This window comes from Chiloscyllium punctatum, chromosome 45 (genome assembly GCF_047496795.1).
Source record: "Chiloscyllium punctatum isolate Juve2018m chromosome 45, sChiPun1.3, whole genome shotgun sequence".
In the NCBI taxonomy this organism is placed as follows: Eukaryota; Metazoa; Chordata; class Chondrichthyes; order Orectolobiformes; family Hemiscylliidae; genus Chiloscyllium; species Chiloscyllium punctatum.
The window spans coordinates 46942201-46960065 of record NC_092783.1 but is presented as its reverse complement, the minus strand read 5'-3'; the positions used below and the strand labels follow the sequence as shown (position 1 = coordinate 46960065).

Sequence of the window (17865 nt, the reverse complement as noted above, 5' to 3'; positions counted from 1 at the left end):
TGGGGCAGTGACAGGATGTAGTGAATCGATCAGGAAGGATTTTCACATGATGAAACAAAGGGATTGGTTAATGTTTGTCTGCTTTAATACAAGGAGTGTCAAAAATAAGAGTGATGAACTTAGAACATGATGGATCAGTACTTGTGACTATGATATTGTGGCCATAACGGAGACATGGGTTTCACAGGGGCAGGAATGGTTGCTAGATGTTCCAGGGTTTAGAATGTCTAAAAAGAACAGGGAGGGTGGAAAAAGAGGAGGGGGTGTAGCACTGTTAATCAGAGAGTGCATCATAGCTACTGAAACAAAGGTTGTTGAGGAAGGTTTGTCTACTGAGTCAGTATGGGTGGAAGTTAGGAACAGCAAGGGAGCAGCCACCTTATTGGGGGTTTTTTACAGACCCCTAATAACAGTAGGGATATGGAAGAACTCATAGGCCTTTTGGGAAAAATGCAGATGTAGCAGGGTTGTTGTTACCGGTGACTTCAACTTTCCCAATATTGACTGGAAGCTCCTTAGTGCAGATGGTTTGGATGGAGCTGTTTTTATCAGGTGTGTTCAGGAAGGATTCCTTACTCAGTATGTAGACAGGCCAATGAGGGAAGAGGCCATTTTGGATTTGGTGCTCAGCAATGAGCTAGAACAGGTGTCAGATCTCACAGTGGGAGAACACTTTGAGGATGGTAACCACAACTGCCTCACATTTACCATAGCCTTGGAGAGGGAAAGGAGCAGTTACCAAGGGAAGATATTTAATTGGGGAAAGGAAATTATGATGCTATCAGACAGGAGTTGGGTAGTACAGATTGGCAGCAAATATTCCACAGAAAGGGCACAACAGACATGTGGAGACTGTTTAAGGAGCAGTTGTTGCGAGCGATGCACAATTTGTTCCTCTGAGACAGGCAATAAGGGGTAGGATTAAGGATCCCTGGATGATGAGAACAGAGGAGCTTCTCATCAAAAATAATAAGGCAGCTTACGTAAGGTGAAGGAAGCAAGGATCAAGCACAGATTTAGAGGATTACAGGCTTACTAGAAAGGAGCTCAGAAATGGACTGAGGAGAGCCAGGAGGGGGCGTGGAAAAGGCTTGGCAGGAAGGATGAGGGAGAACTCAAAGGTATTTTACTCATACATGAGGAATAAGAGAATGATCAGAGAGAGGTAGGGTCGGTCAGGGATAGCATAGGGATGTGTGCGTGGAGTTTGAGCAGATAGGGGAAGCCCTAAATGAGTTTTTTGCTTATGTTTTCACTGAGGAAAGCGACCTTGTTGTGAATGAGAACTTTGAGGAGTAGGAAAACAGGCTTGAACAGATCAAGATTGATGAAGTTGATGTGCTGGAAATTTTGGCAAACATTAAGATTGATAATTCCTCAAGGCCAGACCAGATTTATCTTAGACTGCTCCAAGAAGCGAGAAAGGAGGTTGCTAAGCTGCTGGCAAATGATCTTTGCTTTCTCATACTCCATGGGAGTTGTACTAGAGGATTGGAGGGAGGCAAATATTGTTCCTCTTTTCTAGAAGGGGAATAGGCAAACGCTGGCAAATATAGACCTATCAGCCTTACGTCTGTGGTTAGCAAGGTTTTGGAAACAATCCTGAGGGATAGGATTTATGACTATTTGGAAAAGCATAGCGTGATTAAAGGCAGTCAACATGGATTTGTGAGGGGCAGGTCATGCCTCACAAATTTTATTCAGTTCTTTGAGGAGCTGGTGAGACAGGTTGATGAAGGTCGGGCAGTGGATGTGGTGTATATGGACTTCAGCAAGGCATTTGATAAGGTTCCAATGGAAGGCTCATTCATAAAGTCAGGAAGTATGGTATATAGGGAGATTTGGCTATCTGGGTTCAGAATTGGTTGGCTGACAGAAGGCAGAGAGTGGTTGTAGATGGAAAGTATTCTGCCTGGAGGTCAGGGTTCAGTGGGGTGCCACAGGGTTCTGTTCGTGGGCCTCTGCTCTTCGTAGTTTTTATAAATGACTTGGATGAGGAGGTTGAAGGCTGGGTTAGTATATTTGCCGATGACACAAAGGTTGGAGGGGCCATTGACAGTATTGAGAGCTATTGCAGGCTACATTGCGACATAGACAGGATGCAGAGCTGGGCTGAGAAATGGCAGATGGAGTTCAACCTGGATAAATGCAAAGTGATGCATTTTGGAAGGTCGAACTTGAATGCTGAATATAGATTTAAAGACAGGATTCTTGGCAATGTGGAGGAACAGAGGAATCTTGGTGTTGAAGTGCATAGATCCCTCAAAGTTGCCTCCCAAGTGGATAGGGTTGTTAAGAAAGCATATGGTGTTTTGGCTTTCATTAACAGGGGGATCGAGTTTAAGAGCTGCGAGGTTTTGCTGCAGCTCTATAAGTCCTTGGTGAGACCACACTTGGAATATTGTGTCAATTCTGGTCACCCTATTACAGGAAAGATTTGGACGCTTTGGAGAGGATACAAAGAAGGTTTACCAGGATGCTGCCTGGACTGCAGGGCTTCTCTTACGAAGAGAGGTTAACTAAGCTCAGACTTTTCTCTCTGGAGAGGAGGTGGAAGAGACGTGACCTGATTGAGGTAAACAAGGTAATGAGAGGGATGGATAGAGTCAATAGCCAGAGACTTTTCCCCAGGCAGGATTGACTGCCATGAGGGGTCATAGTTTTATGATACTAGGAGAAAGGTATAGAGGGGACGTCAGAGGTAGGTTCTTTACGCAGAGAGTTGTGAATGCATGGAATGTGTTGCCAGCGGTGGTGGTGGAAGCAGAGTCACTAGGGACATTTGAGTGACTGTTGGACATGCAGAGAGACAGCAGTGGATTGAGGGGTGCATAGGTTAGGTTATTTTAGTTTAGATTAGGAATAATCCTTGGCACAACATCATGGGCCAAGGGGCCTGTTTGATGCTGTTCGGTGCTGTACTTTTCAATGTTGTAAGTTGTATATTCTATGTTCAGACAGATGGTGGAATTTGAATCACAACAAAAATCTGGAATTAAGTGTCCAATGATGGCCATGAATCAATTGTCGATTGTTGGAAAAACCTATCTGGTTCACTAACATCCTTTCAGGAAGAAAAGTGCCGTCCTTACCTAATCTGGACTACAAGTGACTCCAGACCCTTGGCAATGTGTTGGTTCCTAACTGGAATGGTAGCCAGCGCTGCCCACATCCTGTAAATGAATAAAAGAAAAGACATTCCTTACTTTATGAGTTCAGCCTGACATGGGTACAAGAAGTGTGAATACCTCTTATTTTGTTGCTTTATTTATAAATAAAAAGAGAAAACGTTTTCTGCATGTTAATCTTTCACTTCAAGTTCATTGTTATCAGCAAAGCACATTAAATGTAGAGGGATATCAAAATTAATTGATCATAAATTGAAACACTTCATTTCTACTTTAATGTAAAAGATAAATCTACATTATATTGCTGTGTATTCACTGATTGATTGATTGAGATTGATTCCAGTATCTCTTGTAAGAGCCCGAGATCAGCAGAAACCCGAGGAAACACCATTTATGATCATTTTCAGTCATGTACATTATTCTCTTAGAAGTTCTGTGACTCTCCCTCTAAGGTTATGAGAGGAGACTAGGTAAACATTCACTAATTTTCAGCACCCTTACTTTGCAATTGGTATGTCAAGGTCAAACATGGGTGATAGTGAATAAAAACTGAAAGAACTGCAGATGCTGTAAATCCAAAACAAAAATGGAACTTGCTGGAAAAGCAGGTCTGGCAGCATGGTACATATATGGAATGAGCTGTCAGAGGAAGTGGTGGAGACTGGTACAATTGCAACATTTAAAAGGCATCTGGATGGGTATATGAATAGGAAGGGTTTGGAGGGATATGGGCCGGGTGCTGGCAGGTGGGACTAGATTGGGTTGGGATATCTGGTCGGCATGGACGGGTTGGACCGAAAGGTCTGTTTCCATGCTGCACATCTTAATGACTCTATAAATCAGAGTTAATGTTTTGGGTGAGTGACCCTTTCTCAGAACAGGTGAGATCCTGTTGCTTGTTTCTTGTCCTGCCTGAAATTACATAGGGTTACACAGGATAGACTGCACACAAACAGGCCATCGGGCCTAACAAGTCCAAAGTCACATTTATGGTCCACTCAAGCTTCCTTCCACCATCTCTCATTCACATCTATCATTATAACCATTAATTCCCTTCTCCCTTAAATGCTACTTTCTTCTTGAATTTCATGATCCTGCTTGTTGCAACCACTCTCTGTGATAACACATTCCACATTCTCACTACTCTTTGGAGAAAGAAACTTCTTCAGAACTCCCAATATGATTCTTGGTGATGATCTTAGATTGTCTGCCTTCGGTAATGCTCTTACCACAAAAGGAAACATTTTCTTTGTATCTGGTGTATTTTAAAAAAAAATAGTTGGGATGTAATAATGGCAGCTGATACACCATCACTTGCTTTTCACTCAGATTAAAAATTATACTGCACAGCTTTAAAATTATAAGATAGATAATCTAGGCTATGTTAATAGAATCCATACAGGCCATTTGGCCTATTGAGTCCACATCAAACCTCCGAACAGCATCCCATCCAGACCCACCATAATCCTGTATCTCCCATAGCCAATCCACCTACCCTGCAGATCCCTAGACACTACGGGCAATTTAGCATGGCCAATCCACCTAGCCTACACATCTTTGGACTGTGGGAGAAACCCACACAGACACCGGGAGAATGTGCAAGATCCATACAGACAGTTACCCAAGTCAAAATCAAACCTGGGTGCCTGGTGCTATGAGGTAACAGTGTCAACCATTGAGCCACCATGGTGCCCCTAGTGGCATACAATACTAGAACAGGGAGATTATGCTTTTGTAAGACTCAGCTGGGATATTTTGGGTGCCACAATCTAGGAAGGATGCGAGTGCATTGGAGACAGTGCAGAAGAGGTTTCTGTTTGGAACACGAATTTCAAAGTGTTAAACCGGGTGGTATAGACCATTCTCAACGAATGATTGTCCGGTAACAGTTCTAGATTCACACAAAAGTATTGTTGAGGCTTTTAAAAAATATATAATCTGCACCTGTTGTGTCATTAATTTATTACTTGTGCTTGGTGTGATTCTGTGACTCATGCACTTTCTATTGCTAATGAACAGCATTGCGAATGAAAGCCCAGATTGTTCTCTTTAGCTCTGGTCACCAATTGTGCTGCTTCCACATTTTTCTGTGGAAATTCCTGGCTTCTATGTATCGGCTGTTTGCCAGTGTTTGTGAATGGCTATTTGGAGCATTCATTCTGAGACCTAATATCAAAAACCATCCTTTTTTTTCTGAGAGATTTCTCCCCAATTAATTGACATCTGTTGTTCAGTGGTACTTCATGCAATGATTGCGCAAAGAAGCTCAATCATTACTGGTAGCCTCCTGTACACAGTTTTTGTTATGTTCGGCTTGTATGTGGTTACTATCGAGATAGTTACAGGAAGTCATCACGTGCAGAGGAAGTGATCTGCTATTACTCACAACCACGTAGAGATCAGCATATTTACTGGCTCTAGGCATGTAACATGAGATACTTGGGAAGTGTTACACAGATAGATTTTCAGGACTTTCTGTGTGGCATTGGAAAGCAATCCATCAATAAGCGAGTTTGTACATGACTAACCTGTGCAGAATATCTCCTCATGTTGGACAAGGATAGAAAGACGTACATTTTATTTAGTGTCTTCAGTGGTCCCAAGATGTTCCAAAGCACTTTATTGTCAAGGAAGTACTCTCGAGTTGTTGGCACTGTTGTGATGCTGGAAGGTTTGTCCATGCTTACATACAAACTACATAATGGACAAAAATGTAATGTGGGGCTTTTTCCATGCTTTGGGAGAACACATGGCCAAGAACGGAAATTACAGAGCCAAGATGGAAGCAACTGTAATTCACAACTGCAACAGTGAGCCTCACCCAACATGTGTGTTCTCTTTGCATGAGCCATTGCTCATCAGAGTAACCACCAGAACTCTGACTTCTGTCTTGGGGTGAATAGAAGTAACACATGCGCTGAGAAATAAATTTTCAGTGACACAGCCAATTTTGTGTGCTGTTTTCCTTTGTATTCTTTGAAGAGGCATGAACTTTGATAGAGTGAGGTAGAATGACTGCTTTAGAGTAAATGTTGATCAAAAAGATTGCAGCTGTAAGCTTAGCAAGTCTGAAACAATCCATGAGAAAACAATGATACACTGATAAAACAAAGTGTTTTCTTTAACATTATGGAAACATGTAAATGGACTCATGAGCCGTTTAGTTCTGATTCTGGGGAGGATGTTTTAGGGCCATAAAAAATCATAGTAAAAGAGAAGGCCATTCGGGCCTGCCATGATTATGTTGGCTCTTTGAAAGAGCTGTCATATTTTGTATCCGCACCCATGATATTTGAATATAGCCCTATTGTTGCCTCATCCTGACAACCCCCTTTTAAATTATTTATGGAAATAGTTTACACCAACTTTGCAGATTTGAGGATATTATAAAAAGACAGATAAGTGGCATTGAGTTCTTAAAAAGGGATGGGTTTGTTGATTTATTCCAGCTGCACAAAGTAAACTGAATTCTCATTAAACCAAAGCAGTTACTTTTTTGGTTGAAATATCTGTATTACCAAATTCCAATTAAACCTGATTCAGTTAAAACCTTGTGTGTGCTGCCACCTAATGTAATCATCAAGCCAATGCACTTAAGGACTTTTAGTAGCAGACAACCAGGATTACATTTCTAAAGCACCCTCTTATGTCTTTGAGATATATCAGAAAGATGTTACACACACACTGCATGCACAGATTGTCCTGGGTTGGGCAAATGTGGCAAGTGCTTTGCACACAGTGAGACTTTTTTAGATTACTTACAGTGTGGAAACAGGCCCTCCGGCCCAACAAGTCCACACTGACCCGCTGAAGCATAACCACCCAGACCCATTCTCCTACACTTACTCCTTCACCTAACACTACAGGCAATTTACCATGGCCAATTCACCTAAACTGCACATTTTTGGACTGTGGGAGGAAACCGGAGCACCCGGAGGAAACCCACGCAGACACGGGGAGAATGCACAAACTCCACACAGAGAGTCACCTGAGGCGGGAATTGAACCCGGGTCTCTGGCGCTGTGAGGCAGCAGTGCTAACCACTGTGCCACCGTGCCATCCATTTTTCTTTGATTTCAGAGTTTAGGAATGGATTGTCTGGTCTAGACACTGGGAGAATTAGCTGCTCTTTAAATACTACCTGGGATCTTTAACATCTGCCTGAACAGGGAGATAGGACTTTATTTTGATGGATCATCACATGGCTCAAATCTAGGGGTGGCATGGTGGCTCAGCAGTTCACACTGCTGCCTCACAGTGCCAGAGATCCAGGTTCAATTCCACCGTCAGGCAAATGTCTGTGTGGGGTTTGCATATTCTCCCCATGTCTGCATGGGTTTCCTCTGGGTGCTCTGGTTTCCTCCCACAGTCCAAAGATGTACAGGTTAGATGGACAGGCCATGCTTAAGTATCCAGGGATGTGCAGGCTAGGTGAATTAGCCATGGGAAATGCAGAGTTACAGTGGGTGTGTATGGGTGGGACACTCCTCCTAAGAGGGTCGCTGTAGAGTCAATGGGCCAAATGGCCTGCTTCCACTCTGTAGGAATTCTATGATCACTGAAAATGCAACGTGTGCTATCACTTTTGATTAGTCTGTAGCCTAGAGTGGGACTTGGGTCTACAATCTTATGATGCAGAGACAAATGAATTTCCAACTGGAAAATACAAAGTAAACAACTATCAGGGAAAGAACTTTATTTGGGCTTCCTCAAAATGAACCACAACAAATCACTTCAAGCTGTAAATCAGTCGACTAAACTCAGTGGCACAAGTGAAGACTTGCTTCGTTACATTTCCAATGTTTTCATTTCTTTTGTGCATAATCCATGATGTCATCGTACAACCAAACCCAGTCAGAGTTGAGTGAAATGGAACCTTTACCCCCAAGAGTCAGGCCTAAATTTTCACCTTGGTTAGGGGCTGAGAATGGATCCACGCAGGCACAAATATTGGCAAGTGGCTGGCTGGCACAGTCCCACTCCCAGCTATTTTCCAGGATGCAGGATTAGGATGGAAGAGCTACCCTACACAAGCAGCAAATTAAGTTTGATCAAAAGCTAATTAGGGGTTATTAATGAAAGACGATAAAAAAATCCAATTGGTGGAAGCAGGCTTTGAGTTACCACATTCCTCGCCCCCCCCCCCCCCATTAACTGTTGTTATGCTTCATGGTCAGTGTACCATTAGACACATGCTCATGCAGCATCACTGTACTATAGCAAGTGCCATGAGGGTATGAAGATCTCAGAAACCATTCTAACTTGAGTCACTTGAAACAAATAGCTCAATAATAGCCCAAGTAGCCAAGTTTTTTGTTGGAATGGATGACATAAGCATACCACATCAGCTAAAGATACCCTACTGGAGGAAAACCCACATCATGGTTAATGATGGTGGCTGTCAATAAAAAGAAAATTTGCTCTCAGGCAGATATTTGGAAACATAATTGAAAATCAACTCAACAACAATCCTAGACTTCAAAGATTTGGATGATCAGCATTATAAGTCATATGAATCTGTAGAAGAATTGACTGACAAGAAGGCTGAAGTTACTAATACAAAGATACAAGAAGGCTAAAGTAGTTAATACAAGAAACCAAAGATTGCGTACCTATATCAGCAGTTTGCATAATTTCCCTCTCTTAAAAAATGTCTGAGAGCCTCTAGTTCTGATTAAAACCAAAAGGGAGCTAAATGGTCCCAGAAGTACCATTTAGCAACTTCTAAATGTAGCTAATCGCTCTTGAAAGAAAATGCAATTAAAAAAAACAATAGAAAAATGTTTTCACACTCTTACCTCTTTCCAGATCTCGATTGATTTTGCTATTTTCAGACTGAAAATCAGCACCAACATAAGAAAACTCTGCAATGCCATCGCTACTTTGTTGATATGAATGCCACCTAGGGACATTATCTGCAACTACAAGCCTGCCTTTTTAAACTACAATCTTGTTCTTTGTGCACTCTCTTAAAGGGTCCATAGCCAGTAAAGGAAGAGCAGCAGGTATAAATAAAGGAAAATAGCCACAAAAGAAGGGAAGAATAAATGGAAAGAAAAAAAATATACAAACATTTCGCTGGATTCTACTTCTAAAAATAGGACTTTGAAAAGGAACTACTTAATAAAAGCAGTGAATCCAGTAATACTATTACTGAATTACAGCTATTCAAACAATGCATGGAGTTCCATGCTGCAGGTGACATATAGATGCTCCCAAGAAGACAGGTCTAAAACTCTTGCTTGCCAGATCAGTGGTACAGGATGAGTTGTCAAATCTCCAAAGCATTGCATTGAAGTTTATCTTGTAAACTCTTTTTATAGTTATTGAATTACTAATATGGGCACATATACAACCATATAAACTTGTTTGCGTTTTAATCTTTAAGAAAAATGATATAATAACATACCATTGAGAGATATGTTCATGATATATCTCTACATCAAAATGTGTGACCTGAGGATATAAAGGTGTCAAATTCCATCTTAACTTGAATCACTTCAAACTTGGATAACATGATAATGCCATTCTGTTAGTCAAATAGCTGAATATTATTCCAGACACTTAAATATCTGTGAATGTCATTCTTGGAGCAATGAGCTATGTAAATATCTGTTGGATCCCTCAATACCATGCTGTTTCTTACGTTATTAGAGATAACATGAACCTTGTACACAACAAATAAAGCTCCCCAGCCATAGGCAAATGCCAGTGCAATGAATGGCTTCAGCCTTTGCAATAGAGGCCAGGTGGCTGAGGCCATTTTTTAATACAAAGCTTTTGAAAGTAGCTTAAAGTGTTCTTCAAGATGGAGTTCCCTTCTTCCGATGTTACCTTCAACAGCAGCTGCAGCTTCTTTCCTGCTGGAAATGTTCCTATCTGATGGTCCTTCAGCTTTGCCAAAAAAAAACAATTGTCCTTAATTGGATAGTGGGTGTCACGTTATGCTACTAATTGACCAAATCTACCAAGATCCCATTCAGTGCCTTTCCGACTAGTGTGTGTTCAGGATTCTCATTTAACAATATCTTCAGAATCTGAGACCAAAAAGACTATATTTTTGACCTTGAATTCAAAGGTCCTAGAATGTTTTGAATCGGGAAGGGCATCCATGCAGCATGCTGCCAATGGAACATCAGGCTCAGCGAGACTATCAAAAAATCCCATCAGTTTCACAACTATGTTCATCATAGAACTATATGTGTGGACATGATACAATGGTAGATAAGTGGGATGATTTACAAACTGGGATAACTTTTCTTCCGTGGTATCTTTTCTTCCATGGATGCAAGAGCTACCTTTGATTTCCTTGTGTTTGTTGCCACTAGAGATATTTATAAATCTGGTCATGTAACACATTCAATTGCAGAGTCTAAAGCTGCATTTGAGAAGACCCATAACATGCAACTATATCTTTCCTGAAGTTCTTAAGTCACATCAGCCTGCAGGTACATTTACACAGCAAAATTCTTCTCCTCTTCCCACTCCCCTTCATACCATTTCAAAACCCCCATTTCTAAATCTTATTCCCTGCAGTTCTTCTCCACCCTCCTGATCCTGAGTTTAACCCTACCCCCACAACTGTCCCACCATCTTTACAAAGCTCAGCCCATCCCACCAGAAAATACACCATAAAGGGATTTGATATTGCAATGGTATTGTCACTGATAGTCCCAAGGTCCATGTAAATGCACTCAGGATATGGTTCCAATCCCACCATCAATCCCTCATGGTATTGAGGGATCCAACAGACATTTACATAGCTGACTGCTCCAAGAATGACATTCACAGATATTTAAGTGTCTGGAATAATATTTGGCTATTTGGCTAACAGAATGGCATTAACATGTTATCCAAGTTTGAAGTGATCCAAGTCAAGATTTAAGTTCGATGAACTAAATTGACAAAGTGAAAGTTTATCTTTCAGTAATGGTGGCTATGAAACCATCGTCAATGTTTATTAAAAACCTGTCTAGGTTCAGTAATGCTTGTTATGAAAGGAAATTGATGGACAGGCTTTGGGGAGTCAGGAGGTGATTTGCTCACTGCAGTATTCCCAGCCTCTGAACCTGCTGTTGTAGCCATTGTTTTTAAGTGGTGAGTCCAGTTGAGTTTCTCATCAATGATAATCCCCAGGATGTTGATAGTGAAGGATTCAGTGATGGAAACAGCATTAAATTGTCAAGGCACTCTGACGATTAATGATAGGCAATAAATGTTGGCCTTGCCAGGAATGCCCACATCTCAGGAAAGCATTTTTTAAAAACGTAATTTTTCCCAACTGCTGGAGTTTGGCCATAGCTGCAACTTGCTACCACAGGCTTTCTCATTTGACAGCTGGTCAATTTGGAAATGTATGAAGAGAACAATAATGAGATCCTGGGCTTTTATTCCCTGCATACCAAACCCCACAGCCCCATCACTATTATTACACTCCTCTGCTCACTCTCTCCCACCCTATAAATATTAAGGGCAATTGTGAGACACAACCACCCAATAGGTTAGTACAGAATTACAGTATAGAGTTGGATTATCTTTTGCACAGTGTGTGAAAGCTATGAGGACTGAGCATGCCTGAACTCTGTCCAACATGAGGACATTTTCCTTCATTAGTCAGGGTAGTGGAGAGAACTCAATGTGCCTGAAATCTCTCCAGCACAAGGACACACATCCTCCTACATTGGCTGGAGCAGCTGATAAAGATATATTTCTCAGATGAAATATGGTTTTTGAAAGCAAAAACAGCAGAAAATTGTGAACTGAGTCAACTGCAGCACAAACAGTTCCCTAATGCAGAAGGTAATAGAGTTGAAGAGCAGGTCAGTTTGACAAATAAACTTGAAAGACAATGTGTGAATATTCTACTACTTTAACAGGAGACTACAATGTGTTTTTATGTAAAGGTTATATAAGGGTTCTTGAGAGGTCATGGCAGATTCAGGGTAAATGAATGTTTAACCATCATGACACTGAACACACATTGCATGTTTTATCATGTTACTGTTGTGTAATGTAATTGAGCATATCCCACTTATCTCTAAGACACTGCCTCAGCACTGAGAAACTTTTCCTTCTTGCAAATTTCCATTGCTTTATTAGAATCAAAAGTATAAAAGCTTTAACACTTCATAAAAGTTACTTGACTTGGGGAGAAAGAATACATGATCATTCTCCAAGACTTTGAAACTTTGGTTATATAAGCATGCATGGAAATTTGATTGTTTCGGCATGAGGTGGGTGTGTGCTTCACATGCCTATCAGCTCATGTGGTTGTTAGTTTAGGTGTGTAGCCAGAATTGCTACCACTCATTGGCTGTATGCCTGTTTGGAGGTCAGGAAATCAGGCTTGACTGTGATCACTTAAAGGGGAGGATCCTTTGACTAGACCACAGAGAAATATTGAGAGTGTGGTGCTGGAAAAGCACAGCAGGTCAGGTAGCATCTGAGGAGCAGGAGAGTCGACGTTTTGGGCAAAAGCTCTTTATCAGGAATATTTCTTTCTCGTTCCTTACTCAACATTTTTTTCTTTCTTGCTCTTTCTACCTCTCTTGCGTATTCTTTCTGTCTTTCTCACTCTTGTTTTTTCACATTTTCTTTCTCATCTGCTGCACCCTCTATCTCTTTCATATATTCTCACCCTCATTTTCTTGGCCTTCATTCTTATTGCCTCACTCAGTCCATTAGGAAAAATGATCTCGCTGCCCCTTGTGGTATATAGTGCCTTGAAGATCTCGATGATACCATGGCACAGACAACATAAGAAAAATAGGAGCAGAAACATACCATTTGGTTCTTCAAGTCTGCTCAACCATTCAAAATAATTAAGGCTGATCTGACTGTGCTTTTAGCTACACCTCCCTGCCTGTTCCCCATAACCTTTTGCTCTTCTCTATCTCGACAATCTACTTAACCCAGCCTCAATAACTCAGGCTGCATTGCTCTCTGCAGTAGTGAATTCCAATGACCTTCTGAAAGAAGAAATGTCTTTTCATCTCCATCTTTAATTGGAGATTCCTTTTTTTAAAAAGCAAAATACAGATTTTCCCTGGAGGACAAACATCCTCTCAGCATCTAACTTGTCAAGCTCCCTCAGAGTCATTTGTTTCAATAAGGTCACTTCGCATTCTTCCAAATTCCAATGGAGTATTGGTCCAACCTTCTCAATCTTTCCTCATAAGTCAAACTCCTTCATTATAGAAATCAACCCAGTGACTAATCTCTGTACTGTCTCTAGTCCAGGTGTATTTTGCACCTCAGTGAGAGGCAAAAATTACATGCTGTATTCCTGGTGAGATCTATCTAAAGCCATATATAGTTGTACCAAAACTTCCCTACTTTTAGGTATCTATATTTATAGATATATTTCCTTTCCTTTATTTGCTGCTTAATCCTGGGTAGTTTGATGGTTTGCTCTGGATATCAAGGACTCAATGCATTTGAATTAGAAGCAAAACAGTTATTAACCCAAATCCCTTAATGTGTAAGTCACTATCAATGTGAAAATACCTGGCTCAATAGACCATCATTTTTTTTAATTTAAAGTTGTAGTCTTTCACTGAAACAAAGCACACAAAGGGTCAGATTTGGTTTCAACAACAAAACAGATGTTAAGCACACACACGGTGGCACAGTGGTTAGCACTGCTGCCTCACAGCGCCAGCGACCTGGGTTCAATTCCCGCCTCAGGCGACTGACTGTGTGGAGTTTGCACATTCTCCCCGTGTCTGCGTGGGTTTCCTCCGGGTGCTCCGGTTTCCTCCCACAGTCCAAAGATGTGCAGGGCAGGTGAATTGGCCACGCTAAATTGTCCGTAGTGTTAGATAAGGGGTAGATGTAGGGGTATGGGTGGGTTGCGCTTCGGCGGGGCGGTGTGGACTTGTTGGGCCGAAGGGCCTGTTTCCACACTGTAAGTAATCTAATCTAATCTAATCTAAAAGGGATTAAAAATAGAATAAACCAAACCAATCTATCCCATTCCTTCCCCTTCTTTCAGCTTCACTTTCTCTTTAATTCATTTTGTCGCACGTGGGTGTTCCTGGCTGGGCCAGGATTTATTGCCCGTCCCTAGTTGCCCTTGAGAATGTGGTAACATCCACTAATATCATTTATTGTATCCGTTGCTCCCGATGCGGTCTCCTCTACATTGGGGAGACTGGGCGCCTCCTAGCAGAGCGCTTTAGGGAACATCTCCGGGACACCCGCACCAATCAACCACACCGCCCCGTGGCCCAACATTTCAACTCCCCCTCCCACTCTGCCGAGGATATGGAGGTCCTGGGCCTCCTTCACCGCTGCTCCCCCACCACCAGACGCCTGGAGGAAGAACGCCTCATCTTCCGCCTCGGAACACTTCAACCCCAGGGCATCAATGTAGACTTCAACAGTTTCCTCATTTCCCCTTCCCCCACCTCACCCTAGTTCTAAACTTCCAGCTCAGTAACTGTCCCTATGACTTGTCCGGACTTGTCCTACCTGCCTATCTTCTTTTCCACCTATCCACTCCACCCTCTCCTCCTTGACCTATCACCTTCATCCCCTCCCCCATTCACCCATTGTACTCTATGCTACTTTCTCCCCACCCCCCCACCCTCCTCTAGCTTATCTCTCCACGCTTCAGGCTCACTGCCTTTATTCCTGTTGAAGGGCTTTTGCCCGAAATGTCGATTTCGAAGCTATTTGGATGCTGCCTGAACTGCTGTGCTCTTCCAGCACCACTAATCCAGAATCTTGAGAACGTGGTGGTGAGCTGCTTTCTTGAACTGCTGCTGTTCACCAGCTATGGATCGACCCACGATGTCATCAGAGAAGGAATTCCAGGATTGTGTCCCAGCAACAGTGAAGGGAAGACGATACACTTCGAAGTCAGGATGGGGAGTGGCTTGGAGGGGAACTTGTGGTGGTTTTTGCTTTACTTATCAAGTACTCTGTCACCATGTCATCTCTCCCCTCTCCTCATTCCAGTGGGACTGTCTGTTCTTTCAATCTGGGTGAAAGTGAGGACTGCAGTTGATTCCTGATGAAGGGCTTTTGCCCAAAACATTGATTTTCCTGCTCCTCTGTTCTTTTATGTCTGACAGTTAGAAACACCGTTGTTCTTACATTCTGATCACTTAATTTGAACTATCAACATCTTTCCTCCACCAGCATTCCACACACCACCCCCATCCCAACTATTGCATACCGCTCCGGGAAGCAAGATCTAAGATTGCTAAGCCACTGGAGAGGATCTTTGCCTCCTCACTCTCCATGGGAGTCGTACCAGAGGATTGGAAGGAGGCGAATGTTGTCCCCCTTTTCAAGAAGTGTAATAGGGAAATCCCTGGCAATTACAGACCAGTCAGTCTTACGTCTGTGGTCAGCAAAGGTTTGGAAAGAATTCTGAGGGATAGGATTTATGACTAATTGGCAAAGGATAGTGTAATTAAAGGCAGTCAGCATGGCTTTGTGTAAGGGGCAGGTCATGCCTCACAAATTTTATTCAGTTCTTTGAGGAGGTGACAAGACAGGTCGACGAAGGTCAAACAGTGGACGTGGTGTATGTGGACTTCAGCAAGGCCTTTGATAAGATTCCCCATGGTAGGCTCATTCATAAAGTCAGGAAGTATGGGATACAGGGAGATTTGGCTATCTGGATTCAGAATTGGTTGGCTGACAGAAGGCAGAGAGTGGTTGTAGATGGAAAGTATTCTGCCTGGAGGTCAGGGTTCAGTGGGGTCCTGCAGGGCTCTGTTCTTGGGCCTCTGCTCTTTGTAGTTTTTATAAATGACTTGGATGGGGAGGTTAATGGGTGGGTAAGTCAATTTGCCGATGACACAAAGGTTGGAGGTGCCGTTAATTGTATTGAGAGCTGTTGCAGGCTGCAGTGTGACATAGACAGGATGCAGAGCTGGGCTGAGAAATGGCAGGTGGAGTTCAACCTGGATAAATGCAAAGTGATGCATTTTGGAAGGTCGAACTCGAATGCTGAGTATAGGATTAAAGACGGGATTCTTGGAAGCGTGGAGGAACAGAGGGATCTGGGTGTAAAAGTACATAGATCCCTCAAAGTTGCCACCCAAGTGGACAGGGTAGTTAAGAAAGCATGTGGTGTTTTGGCTTTCATTAACAGGGGGATCGAGTTTAAGAGCTGCGAGGTTTTGCTGCAGCTCTACAAGTCCCTGGTGAGACCACACTTGGAATATTGTGTCCAGTTCTGGTCGCCCTACTATAGGAAAGATACGGAGACTTTGGAGAGGGTGCAAAGAAGGTTTACCAGGATGCTGCCTGGACTGGAGGGCTTGCCTTATGAAAAAAGGTTGAATAGGCTCGGATCTTCTCTCTGGAGGGAAGAAGGAAGAGAGGAAACCTGATCGAGATATACAAGATAATGAGAGGAATAGATAGAGTCAATAGCCAGAGACATTTCCCCAGGGTAGGATTGACTGGTACAAGGGGTCATAATTTTAAGATATTAGGAAAAAGGTATAGAGGAGACATCAGAAGTAGATTCTTTATGCAGAGAGTTGTGAATGCATGGAATGCATTGCCAGTGGTGGTGGTGGAAACAGAGTCATTAGGGACATTTAAGCGACTGCTGGACATGCACGTGGATAGCAGTGAGTTGAGGGGTGCGTAGGTTAAGTTATTATATTTTACATTAGGATTAAACCTCGGTACTACATCATGGGCTAAAGGGCTTGTTCTGTGCTGTACTTTTCTATGTTCTACATGTTAAATGCTGGCCCCTCCATTTCACACCAGCTCTGATGAAGAGTCATCTTGACCTGAAACATTAACTTGTTCTCTCTCCATGGATGCTGCCTGACCCCCTGCAATTTCCAGCATTTATTGTTTTCTGCACTATCTAAATATAATCCCATTTGAAAGATGTCAAAACACACAGCAAAACAAAAAATCCATCATTTTAAAATTCTTCTGAAGGATTGAAAGTTCCTTCTCAGTCACATCTGTATATTTGATTTAACTGCTTTTTCTCGGTTCCTGTCCTGTGAGCTGTGCAGTCTTTTTCTTGGAATATTCATGCTGAGAACTTAAGACTTTCACAGTCCTTCAATAATGTGAAGAGTTCTAAGCAGCCATTGCTGGGCTGGAAGTTTCACAAACCAAACACTTGCCCTGAAAATAAACCAACATCTGTATATCACTAATTTAAAACTCCAACTCCAAAACACATTATACTCATAAATTACACATCTTTCATCACAACATTGAGCACCTGTTAGCAGAAATCAGCAGGAATAAAAAAAGGCAGCAAAAAAAGGTTAACTAACTGCCAAAAACCATCAATTACATTGTAAATAGCGATTAATCCACTCAATAACTCAACTGGAATGTCCTTGCCATTACGCTTGGAACCATTTTAAATATTTTACTGAGACATTTTGAAGGTTGGTTAGAATTGATGTGTCCAGTCCACTCTGTTGGACAGTGCAGGTTCAATGTGGAATGAGTGCATTAAGGTCACTGTCAGATTGGACTGATAGATATCTGCTTTACATCTGTAAGATGGAAGCAATGTGATCACTTTTCTAGGCCAATACAATTTATAACAATTGAAAGTCATAATGGAAACATTTTTTCCACAAGAGCCAGGTTTTCTCATATTCTGGAGTCCAAACTATGAACATACCTCCACACAGTAAGTCATATTGGCAAATGATATGGCCTGGACATCTTGGATATATTTACATGCTTGTCATATTATATGGCACTGCAACATTATAGCATTCATTGTTCC

At 42.1% G+C, this 17865-nt stretch overlaps 1 long non-coding RNA gene across 1 annotated transcript in view; it reads right to left on the bottom strand.

Moving 5' to 3' along the window:
• LOC140467361 (uncharacterized) overlaps positions 1–17865 on the bottom strand; it is a 104422-nt gene that overhangs the window by 37087 nt on the left and 49470 nt on the right. The window contains exon 2 of the long non-coding RNA XR_011955429.1: positions 3093–3173. This is a non-coding gene — a long non-coding RNA (uncharacterized lncRNA). The remainder of the gene's footprint in view (positions 1–3092; positions 3174–17865) is intronic.